Below are 9732 nucleotides of genomic sequence, written 5' to 3' on the forward strand. Positions count from 1 at the left end.
ATTCTTGCGCGCTGCTGCCGGTCCTAAGCCCGGGTAAAGGAGGAAGGTTGTGGGGCAAGAACATCTTTGATCCCCACATAAAAGCAGTTTCAAACTACATCTAGTAAACTTTTAAGGGACATTAGCGAGTAAGCCTAACCTAGAATCATGCATCGAAACAGGTTAAAAACATTTTCCGGCTTTTTGAAATCAGTAACTTACGGGTACATCAGACTACATCAAGTGAACTTTTAGGGGACATTTGCGAGTAAGTCTAACCTAGAATCATGCATCGAAACAGGTTCAAAACATTTTCTGGCTTTTTGAAATCAGTAACATACGGGTACATCAGACTACATCAAGTAAACTTTTAGGGGACATTTGCGTGTAAGCCTAACCTAGAATCATGCATCGAAACAAGTTAAAAACATTTTTCGGCTTTTTGAAATCAGTAACTTACTGGTACATCAGACTACATCAAGTAAACTTTTAGGGGGACATTTGCGAGTAAGCCTAACCTAGAATCATGCATCGAAACAGGTTAAAAACATTTTCCGGCTTTTTGAAATCAGTAACTTACGGGTACATCAGATTACATCAAGTAAACTTTAAGGGGACATTTGCAGTAAGCCTAACCTAGAATCATGCATCGAAACAGGTTAAAAACATTTTCCGGCTTTTTGAAATCAGTAATTTACGGGTACATCAAACTACATCAAGTAAACTTTTAGGGGACATTTTCGAGTAAGCCTAACCTAGAATCATGCATCGAAACAGGTTAAAAACATTTTCCGGCTTTTTGAAATCAGTAACTTACGGATACATCAGACTACATCAAGTAAACTTTTAGGGGACATTTGCGAGTAAGCCTAACCTAGAATCATGCATCGAAACAGGTTAAAAACATTTTCCGGCTTTTTGAAATCAGTAACTTACGGGTACATCAGACTACATCAAGTAAACTTTTAGGAGACATTTGCTAGTAAGCCTAACCTAGAATCATGTATCGAAACAGGTTAAAAACATTTTCCGGCTTTTTGAAATCAGTAACTTACGGGTACATCAGACTACATCGAGTAAACTTTTAGGGGACATTTGCGAGTAAGCCTAACCTAGAATCATGCATCGAAACAGGTTAAAAACATATTCCGGCTTTTTGAAATCAGTAACTTACGGATACATCAGACTACATCAATTAAACTTTTAGGGGACATTTGCGAGTAAACCTAACCTAGAATCTTGCATCAAAACAGGTCAGACTACTTTTGTAGAAAAATGTTGTTTTTGGGTTTTTAGGAATGACATATATTTATTCTATTATTTATTTACATGACATGGTTTAAATACAACATTTTTATTTCTTTAAGTTACATTTTTATTTAAAATAAAATTTCTTACATTTAGCTAATACAATTTAAATAAATTAATATCTGAAATCTTGCTTGCTTTCCAGTCGAAGATGCTTTTCATGAGATGGTAGTGTCGCTGTCATAACACCTTCGCGATTTTGCTCTAATACGCGTTTTGATATATTAGCCAGTAATTGAACATGTCTCTCAGTTCCCTGAATGTGGACCGGAATTTTAGGGTCACTCCATGGACACTCATTGCTTTGTAGATATTGTACTAGATGTTCATGAGGAATATTTAGCGTAAAGGCTGGTTCGGATATATTTGAATAATCATCCATATCTATCATATTAGTATAGTCGGTGCATTCGAAATTTATTTCGGGTGTTTTGTAATCTCTCAATTGCGTCAGGTCTTCCACATTATGACGGTAATATAAGATTTTTCTTATAGCTGAATCTCGTATTTCTATTTTATTATCAAACAACATTGCTAATAAAATATTATCCGAGTGAGCATAGTATGCGTTTTCTTTAGCAACATTGTTCACAATTTGTCTTAAATTCGAGTCTAAATATTGCGTCCAGCTAATAAATTTATAAAATAATATACTACCATACACCACAGAGTTGTAATATTTAATGTTAAAGTACATTGGAATATATACTTTTATTACGTAGTTTGCCAGAATTTTCAAATTTTTGGATGGCTTATTAGTAGTTACATATAACCGAAGTAACCTACTAGCCTTCGTGAGCCAACGGGAATGTGCTATTGGCCCTGGTTTCATGTTAGCTAAGTCTGTCGATACTTCTCCAGAAGCAACTGCTTTAGCTATTTTTATTAAATAACTTGAGTCAGTTGTCGATTCAGCAGGACTTATATCAGCCAAATTTTCAAGTGGGATTATTTCAAAGTCTTTTACCGGCTGGAAGTATATAGGAAAAAATAAATTATATTGAATTTGAACATAGGGTATTAAAAAATAGTAAATATGTTATAACTCACCGGTATATTTTCGCATGTTTCAATTTGTTTGCTTAATATTCCAGTTTTTGTTCGTGGTCCAGTGGTCAATGATTTTTCCAAATAGTTAAATAAATGGCGAAGTGGAAGTTCGTTAAAGTGGATAGACACACAAACCAATGAAGTGGCCTGTTTCGACGTAAAATACCACTTTTTACGCCTGCATTTGCTGGTTCACCATCGCAACATATGCCTATCAAAGAATCGAGAGCTATTCCTTTATCGGCGAAAAACTCGTTCAATTTGATTACTTTACTTTCCGAATCTTCATTTTCCAATTTTGTGTAACGCAACAATTGGCCATTCGGTTCCTTTAAAATAACTAAATGCGCTTCTTTAATCATTCGTGGGTGAAACTTCTTATCGATTTTTTCCATGGTAATAGAATCATTTTTTCGGCCGTCGAATAAAAATGCTATTAATTCAGAAGAATCATAACGTTTGTGTAGAGCTTGCCTATTTTTTTGCCTCTCACGAACGCTTTTATTTTTATCCATAATGACAGGATTGCCCCAATCATCCGTTATGCCCAGGTCACGCAGGATTCCCGTCACCACGCCAAAACCAACTCTATCAGAAATTGCAAATCTGTCGCACATTAAGGCATAGCTTGGAGCCTTATATCTTCGACTAAATGGACCACGTTTTATATGAGAGGTATTTTGTGAACTTTCCGAACTGCTTTTAAAATCAAAATCAACATCTGGAGTATATGTCTCACCTGGAGTAATATTGCTAGTTATTGTAGATTCTGATACTTCATCTTCAATTTTTATAATATATTCTGGTATCGTAGATTTCCTCTCATTATGTTGATCCATCATAAACGCTTGTAAATGTTTTGGAATCAGTCCACAGAAACACAGTAATCTTCGCAAATCACATTTGCATTTTCCAATATAAAATAATTCTTTCGTGGATTCTACAAACCCCCAGAATGATGCTTGGGTAGACTTGCTTTTATTTGTACTTTTATATTTATCAATCAATCGGTTCAATTTTCTAGCGATACTTTGTTTCTCCATAATTGGAATATCAATTTTTTCCCACGTCTGAATCAATTTCGTTACCACATTTGGAGTAAATGTTTTATATGAAAACATTTTATTTTGTTTTTTTGATTTTTCGGCCAAATAAAAATAATACCTGATAATTTCCATACTTGTCGGAAGATTTACTCCAGTAAATTCTTTTGCTTCCCCAAATGTAATTTGATCATGCGAGCGCATATGATTCAAATTACTGGCACTTGCGCCTGAATTTAAATAAGAATTCGCCATTGATACTTCACGTCTAACTGGAGAACTGAATGAAGATTTATGCCGATTTTTCACATTAATATATTCTTTTCGAAACTTCGAGAATTATTATAAAAAAATACTAGCGCACTCTGATGGAAATAAATAACAACAAACTAAACCCGATTTAAAAACCCCCGTACAAACTACCAATAAAAATATAACTTACAATTTGAATTATTCACATGCCTAAATTAATATATTAACTTATTAAAAACAGTATTTTATTGAAAATTTCGCTGGCTAAAGAGTTATTTGCGATATATGGTTTTGAAGTCAAAATTCATTTAAATAACACATATATTTCATATGAAAAGGTGCCCATATCGCTTAATTTTACTTCTATAATGATTCGGCCCACCCTATTCATTGGTTTCTTAGAAAACTGTGGTTAAATATACGGGTTTTACTAAGAAATATCAATAGGGTGGGCCAATTTTTTGCATATTGAGGCACCTCGCTAATTTAACTTTTTACATCATTTGAAACAATATTGTAAAAAAAAGCATAACCCGCAAATGAATTTAAAGTCACCGAAAAATTTCAAACATTTTTTAATTTAAAGTAAAAATTGAAAAATCTCATAAAAAATATATTATGACATATATCGAGTTATACATCATTTTATTCGTAATTTTATTCTGCATCTTTCGTACGAACAAAGTTTTTTTGTATCTTTTACGGTTTAGATAGTATAGAGCAATTTGTGTAGTTGTTTACTTGCAAAGTGCAAAGTGCGGCTAGGTTGGAGCAACACTCCTCACGATTCGAAATTTCTCTAAAGAAAACATATAAAGTATTATACATCATTAGAAAGGTCTCAAAATTCTTAGTTTTTTTTCCATATATCACAACTTCGAATTTTGCACGGTGTGGCCTACAGGCGAGTTGCCGTCGTGAAAATTCGGAAAAATCGGAAAATCTAGAGAAAATTATATGAACACACCTAACCATTTATATACCATTTTATTCGTAATTTTATTCTGCATCTTTCGTACTAACAAAGTTTTTTCGTATCTTTTACGGTTTAGATAGTATAGAGCAATTTGTGTAGTTGTTTACTTGTCAAAATGCAAAGTGCGGCTAGGTTGGAGCAACACTCCTCACGATTCGATATTTCTCTAAAGAAAACATATAAAGTATTATACATCATTAGAAAGGTCTCAAAATTCTTAGTTCTTTTTCCATATATCGCAACTTCGAATTCCCAACGGTGTGGCCTACAGGCGAGTTGCCGTCGTGAAAATTCGGAAAAATCGGAAAATCTAGAGAAAATTATATGAACACACCTAACCATTTATATACCATTTTATTCGTAATTTTATTCTGCATCTTTCGTACGAACAAAGTTTTTTCGTATCTTTTACGGTTTAAGAGAAAATCGAGAAAAACTGGTTTGAACATTTATTGTAAAATTAGAAAATTTAAACAAATGATTATAAAAAATAATATAACTATATATAAATTCGTTTTATATTCATTGAGATCTATAAAAATCAATAAATACATAATTCATAAGGGTTCACAGTTCGAAATTTTCCCAGACTTTTGTCTTGACGATTCACACCGTAACCCGGAGCGACGCCTCGCCGCAGGTCAAAATCACATCGCTTGGGACTCAGTCGAATACTTACGCTGTGGCCGCGCGCCTTATATAGGGGGATAGGTCGTGTCGAGTGCGATGCGAGCAAGCTCAGGCTAAAGTACGCTATGTTGTTCAGGCGGGTACGGATATCATTCCCCGGTGTAGTTTTTACATCATATTCGATACTTTTAGTCTGTCAATGATATATTAGCGTAACTTTTAATAATGTTGTGAGTCACATCTAGAATTATATACCCCGTATATATTCGGATGCTGGTTTGCGGCTAAAGATAACTGGTGGTAGGATCATTCGTTTTTAAACGTTTGATCAGAGAGAGTTAAAATTATTTGGGTCTGCGGACCGCAAATATGAAATCTATATATTTTAATAATATAGAATTTTACAAATTGACTACGGTCAAATATATGTGAATGTGGCAGAACTAGCAAAGCTTCTCGCAGCGATGGTCTTTTGTTTTATGAACGTTTGATCGGAGCAAGTTGAAATTATTTGGGTTTGCGGACCGCAAATATGAAATCTATATATTTTAATAATATAGAATTTTACAAATTGACTACGGTCAAATATATGTCAATGTGGCAGAACTAGCAAAGCTTCTCGCAGCGATGGTCTTTCGTTTTATGAACGTTTGATCGGAGCGAGTTGAAATTATTTGGGTCTGCGGAGCGCAAATATGAAATCTTGTGATTACTCGACAAATTATTGCTGTAATCAAGTGCGCTCCTATAGTATAATATACTGTGGGCAAAAGCCTCTGGCAATGATCATTCGTTTCATTAACGTTTGACCGGAGCTAGTCGCAAAATATTGCGCAGTGTGCAAAAGCAGCGTGACGCGGTTTACAACCGCTTAGCGCTCTTATGCATTGTGTGAGAGCACTGCCATGTATATCTGCTCGGTATCGCCAGATGCCTGAGCGAATGACGAAGTTCGTTGTGAAAACGGCGTTCTTTTTGAATATTATACTTTAAACGCATAGCTCAATCAATTCTTTGGGCGCTAGATGAAAGTCTAGTGTTTTAAAGTCGATTGTAGTAAACGCTTGCGTTAGTATTCTATATACTCTGCACATTTTATTCAAATTGTGCGAATTTGAACATTCGCTTCATTGCGTTGTTTTAAGAATCAGCGAAAGCAGATTTTTCAATCTCACACACAGTGAAATATTCATATTTCAATTTAAAAGCGAGGACGTTTGTTTTTGGACCACAACGTGCTCTAAAATTGCTAAAGTGGTTGCGCGTCCTAGAGAATTTATTTTCTTGCGACCCGCCATATAGCCTGTCCAGATCATCGCGGTGATGGTTCGCACGGTAACCCGAGGCGACCCGTCGCTGCAGGTCAAACTGTCGTAGACCGTGTCTAGAATAATATACGCCGTATATGTTCGGATGTCGGTTTACGGCCGGGTTCTGGACCTTATTTATAAGTGTTCAACCATACTGTACAGCATATCCGCGGGCATGTGTCGTTGACGCAAAGACTCTTATGCGGAAAATAAAATATACAAATGCAATCAACTCAATACTCTCCGAGCGAGAATAAAAGTTAGTTATAACGATGAATTCTTATAATGAATTCGCCCCGACGTTTTCAATCTAACGAAGGGTAAAGAGACTGTTTGAAATTAACTGGGCCTGCGGACCGCAAATTTCATGTACGGACCGCCGTTTCGACGGTTGTTAAAGGTCTAGCCTTTGTGTAAGCGCAGAATATATAAAATATCAAGTCGCGATGTAAACTGTTCGTCATGTCCAGGGAATATCGTACGACTCAGATATATATATGTAAGAAAATTCGTTGTTTAGAAATATTCATCAAACTTTTCTATACAAAGTGTGGTCTCTCGGGTGACGCCGAGGGACATTTACGCACTATGCTATTATATATATAGCACCCTGGTTGATCCTGCCAGTAGTATATGCTTGTCTCAAAGATTAAGCCATGCATGTTTTAGTGCAAGTTACATTAAGGTGAAACCGCGAATGGCTCATTACATCAGTTATGGTTCCTTAGATCGTACCCACATTACTTGGATAACTGTGGTAATTCTAGAGCTAATACATGCAAATAGAGTTCCGACCAGAGATGGAAGGAATGCTTTTATTAGATCAAAACCAATCGGTGGCGGGCTTGCTTTGCTCACCGTTTGACTTGGTGACTCTGAATAACTTTGTGCCGATCGCACGGTCTAGTACCGGCGACGCATCTTTCAAATGTCTGCCTTATCAACTGTCGATGGTAGTTTCTGCGACTACCATGGTTGTTACGGGTAACGGGGAATCAGGGTTCGATTCCGGAGAGGGAGCCTGAGAAACGGCTACCACATCCAAGGAAGGCAGCAAGCGCGCAAATTACCCACTCCCGGCACGGGGAGGTAGTGACAAAAAATAACGATACGGGACTCATCCGAGGCCCCGTAATCGGAATGAGTACACTTTAAATCCTTTAACGAGGATCTATTAGAGGGCCAGTCTGATGCCAGCAGCCGCGGTAATTCCAGCTCTAATAGCGTATATTAAAGTTGTTGCGGTTAAAATGCTCGTAGTTGAATCTGTGTCCCACACTGTCGGTTTACCGCTTGCGGTGTTCAACTGGCATGTCTGTGGGACGTCCTACCGGTGGGCTTAGCCCGTAAAAAGGCGGCCCAACTCAAAATCCTACCAAGGTGCTTTTCAACGAGTATCGAGGTGGGCAGGTACGTTTACTTTGAACAAATTAGAGTGCTTAAAGCAGGCTCATTCGCCTGAATATTGTGTGCATGGAATAATGGAATAGGACCTCGGTTCTATTTTGTTGGTTTTCGGAATTCCGAGGTAATGATTAATAGGGACAACTGGGGGCATTCGTATTGCGACGTTAGAGGTGAAATTCTTGGATCGTTGCAAGACGGACAGAAGCAAAAGCATTTGCCAAATGTGTTTTCATCAATCAAGAACGAAAGTTAGAGGTTCGAAGGCGATACCGCCCTAGTTCTAACCATAAACGATGCCAGCTAGCGATCCGCCGAAGTTCCTCCGATGACTCGGCGGGCAGCTTCCGGGAAACCAAAGCTTTTGGGTTCCGGGGGAAGTATGGTTGCAAAGCTGAAACTTAAAGAAATTGACGGAAGGGCACTACAAGGAGTGGAGCCTGCGGCTTAATTTGACTCAACACGGGAAACCTCACCAGGTCCAGACACCGGAAAGATTGACAGATTGAGAGCTCTTTCTTGATTCGGTGGGTGGTGGTGCATGGCCGTTCTTAGTTGGTGGAGTGATTTGTCTGGTTAATTCTGATAACGAACGAGACTCTAGCCTGCTAAATAGACGTACTTTCTGGTATCGCAAAGACCCTCCGCTTCGGCTTCGGTCGTTGTTGGTTGTGGTTCTCACTACCGGCGTACAAATATATCTTCTTAGAGGGACAGGCGACATTTAGTTGCACGAAATTGAGCAATAACAGGTCTGTGATGCCCTTAGATGTTCTGGGCCGTACGCGCGCTACACTGAAGAGATCAGCAGGTTTTCTTTGGCCGAAAGGTCCGGGTAATCCGTTGAAACCTCTTCGTGCTAGGGATTGGGGCTTGCAATTCTTCCCCATGAACGAGGAATTCTTAGTAAGCGCGAGTCATAAGCTTGCGTTGATTATGTCCCTGCCCTTTGTACACACCGCCCGTCGCTACTACCGATTGAATTATTTAGTGAGGTCTTCGGACCGGTGCGCGGCAGCGTTTCGACATTGCCGATGTTGCTGGGAAGATAACCAAACTTGATTATTTAGAGGAAGTAAAAGTCGTAACAAGGTTTCCGTAGGTGAACCTGCGGAAGGATCATTAACGTACATTTACTATTAAGTGAATGAAACGTGTGCTATATGTCGCAATATAATGTTGCAGACTAAATGTTGTGCGCTCCCATAGTATAATATACTGTGGGCAAAAGCCTCTGGCAATGATCATTCGTTTTATTAACGTTTGACCGGAGCTAGTCGCAAAATATTGCGCAGTGTGCAAAAGCAGCGTGACGCGGTTTACAACCGCTTAGCGCTCTTATGCATTGTGTGAGAGCACTGCCATGTATATCTGCTCGGTATCGCCAGATGCCTGAGCGAATGACGAAGTTCGTTGTGAAAACGGCGTTCTTTTTGAATATTATACTTTAAACGCATAGCTCAATCAATTCTTTGGGCGCTAGATGAAAGTCTAGTGTTTTAAAGTCGATTGTAGTAAACGCTTGCGTTAGTATTCTATATACTCTGCACATTTTATTCAAATTGTGCGAATTTGAACATTCGCTTCATTGCGTTGTTTTAAGAAAATGAAAAATCAGCGAAAGCAGATTTTTCAATCTCACACACAGTGAAATATTTATATTTCAATTTTGAAACGAGATTTTGTATCTCGGACCGAAACGCGAAAGCTTTACGGTGTACTAATTGTAACCATAATAATCATACTAGTTTCAGAATCGCCCGAGTTATCTTAAACGATT

The 9732-nt window shown here is 37.9% G+C and overlaps 1 non-coding gene across 1 annotated transcript; it reads left to right on the forward strand.

Moving 5' to 3' along the window:
• Positions 1-7155: 7155 nt before the first annotated feature.
• On the forward strand, positions 7156-9077 carry LOC113364459. Its single transcript, XR_003366157.1, has one exon. It is a non-coding gene; the product is annotated as a small subunit ribosomal RNA (ribosomal RNA).
• The last annotated feature ends 655 nt before the right edge of the window (positions 9078-9732 follow it).

This window comes from Ctenocephalides felis, unplaced genomic scaffold (genome assembly GCF_003426905.1).
Source record: "Ctenocephalides felis isolate EL2017-DRISC unplaced genomic scaffold, ASM342690v1 CF-g0.4_SCAFFOLD_00845, whole genome shotgun sequence".
In the NCBI taxonomy this organism is placed as follows: domain Eukaryota; kingdom Metazoa; phylum Arthropoda; class Insecta; order Siphonaptera; family Pulicidae; genus Ctenocephalides; species Ctenocephalides felis.